This window comes from Azolla caroliniana, unplaced genomic scaffold (genome assembly GCF_043228905.1).
Source record: "Azolla caroliniana isolate FFs.n. ecotype wild unplaced genomic scaffold, voAzoCaro1.0.p SCAF_1, whole genome shotgun sequence".
Lineage (NCBI taxonomy): Eukaryota > Viridiplantae > Streptophyta > Polypodiopsida > Salviniales > Salviniaceae > Azolla > Azolla caroliniana.
The window spans coordinates 29,042,751-29,045,311 of record NW_028230436.1 but is presented as its reverse complement, the minus strand read 5'-3'; the positions used below and the strand labels follow the sequence as shown (position 1 = coordinate 29,045,311).

Here is a 2,561-nt window from a genome sequence, read left to right as displayed (position 1 = left end):
TAGAAAGAGGCGGCATCGGCGGTGGTGCTATATGGGAGGTGGCGATCGTCAACTACAGCAGTTTTCTGTTGGCGGCAGCAGCGGCTCTGGTTGAGAGACGGCGGTCATCAGCAACGAGTTTCTGTTGGCGGCAGGCGGTGACGGTGGAGGCAGCAGCAGCGCTGGTTGAGAGGCGGTGATCGTCAGCAACAGAAGTTTTCTGTTGGCGGCAGGCGGTGGCGGCGGCGGCGCTGGTTGAGAGGCTGCGATCGTCAGCAACAGAAGTTTTCTGTTGGCGGCAGGCAGCGGTGGTTGGGAAGCCGCGGTCATCACCAATTTTTTGTTGGCGAGAGGTAGCGGTGGCAGTGCTGTTTGGAGAGCGGCATACATCAACGACATCGTTGTTATGAGATTGGCGAACGATGGCAGCATCATCTTCTAATTGTTCGCCTCCTTCGCGAATATCATTTTTTAGGTTATGTCTTGGTGTCGTGGATTCAACAAAGGGCGACTCATCAAATTTGACAGTACGACTGTAAAAAAAGGTTTTCTTGGTTGGATCAAATAAATGGTAAGCCTTGTAGCCGTTTGCATCTCCGTACCCAACGAAAATCGCTTTTCTTGCTCTTTGTTCTAACTTGGATCGTTTTTCGGCAGGAACAAAGGCGTAAGCAGGGCAACCAAAGATTTTGAGATCTTGCATATTTGGTTTTACTCCAAACCATAACTCGTATGGTGTGATTAACCCAAGTGTTTGATGATAGTTACGATTTTGGAGATAACATGCTGTTGTCACAGCTTCTTCCCAAAATGAGGGCGAAAGTGATGCGAGGTTCAACATGCTCCGGGCCTAATTAAGTAGTGTTCGATTTTTCCGTTCGGCTAGACCATTTTGTTGTGGTGTCGAAGGGACAAAAATTCGTTGTAAAATTCCATGGTCTTTACAAAATTTTGTAAACTTGTTAGATGTATATTCTCCTCCCCCGTTAGATTGTAGACATTTCAATTGTAGATTTAGTTGTTTTTCTGTTAGTGCTTTATAATTTGTAAAAGCTGTGAAAGCTTGATCTTTACTTTTGAGGAATGTTAGTATAGTAAACCTTGTATAATCATCGATGAAACTAATGAAATATTTTGATTTTAAAAGTGATTGAGTTGGGAATGGACCGCATATGTCACTATGGACAAGTTCAAGTGGTCGACTTCTTCGTGAGTTACTTGTAGGAAACTTTGATGATGCCATTTTGTCGAACAAGCATGCCTCACATAGGTCAATTTTGGAAAACATATCCTTTGGGACTCCTTGAGCGAGCTTGTGAGTTTGAAGTGTTCGCATTGCAGCAAGGTGTGGGTGTTCGAGTCGATAGTGCCAAAGTAAGGTGAGTTCTTGTTGTCTTTCGATTTCGGTTGTATGAACTTCAATTTTTGATTGGGTTGTTGGATGTACACTAATTGGATATAACCCTCCTTGTCTTTTGCAGGAAGTTCGTATCGTGAGACCATTTGGTAGAAGATGACGAATCACGGCTTGATTATGATGGAACTCGATGACGGTTCCATTCGAAGTTGCTTGACTTATCGAGAGAAGGTTCTTGGTGATACCAGGCACGTGGTACACATCATTTATGGTGAAGTTTCCTCCTCCCGGAAGATGAAAAGTAAGTTGTCCTTTGCCTAGTGCTTGTTTTACTCCATTATTTCCAAATCTAATAGTTATTGGATTTTGTAGGGGTGTGTACCTTTGAAGCCAATCTGATCGATGTGTGAGGTGGTTTGTCGCTCCAGTGTCGAGATACCATTTGTCATCCTTCTTCGTTGGTATATCCGCTACAAGTGCTTCAGCCACAAAAGCTTGCATCAAGTCGTTGTAACCTTCTTCTTCATATTCATCCTTTTCTTCCATTGAGGCAACATAAACCTCTTCTTCTTCTTCTTCTTCTTCTTCTTCACCATTTCTCTCTTCCTTGAATTCTTCTACAATGTGCGCTTGTGGTCGACGAATGTTGCTTGGGAATCTTCGAATAGACTTTTGTTTTGCCTTACATTCTTGTGGTGTGTGGCCTGGTCTTTTGCAAATGTTACAATTAGACTTAGTGAACTTCATTCCTCCTTTAGTCATAGGTGCATTAGTCCACTGACTCTTGAAACTCTTGTATCTTGCTTGTGGTTTGTAATGAGGTCGATAGGCTGCCATAACGATAGCTTGTGTTGATGTGTTTTCTTCTCTTGTCTTTCTCATCGAGTCTTCTTGTCTTATGTCTCCCATGAGATCTTCCACAGTGGCATTTTTATTTAAATTTTGTGTAGTCACAAAAGATGACCAAGAAGAGGGTAAAGCGCCTAATAATAAACATCTTTGTAGTTTATCGGAGATGTTCAAGCCAGATGTGATTGTGTCATCCAATTTCTTTTCCCAAGTTGTTAGAAAATGATCTACATCATCTTCTTCTTTCATTGTAAATGTGACATATGCACGTAGTGTGTGCACTTGCGCTGCATCCGTCTTTGGTTTGTATTGTGTCTTTAATTTCTCCCAAATTTGATGCGAAGTTTGTAACTTTCTAACTGCTTCTCCTTGAACA

General features: G+C 42.4%; 1 long non-coding RNA gene across 1 annotated transcript; it reads left to right on the top strand.

Moving 5' to 3' along the window:
- Positions 1 to 944: 944 nt before the first annotated feature.
- Positions 945 to 2,236, top strand: LOC147869509 (uncharacterized). The gene is made up of 3 exons (XR_015532229.1): positions 945 to 1,358; positions 1,461 to 1,637; positions 1,709 to 2,236. It is a non-coding gene; the product is annotated as an uncharacterized LOC147869509 (long non-coding RNA).
- The last annotated feature ends 325 nt before the right edge of the window (positions 2,237 to 2,561 follow it).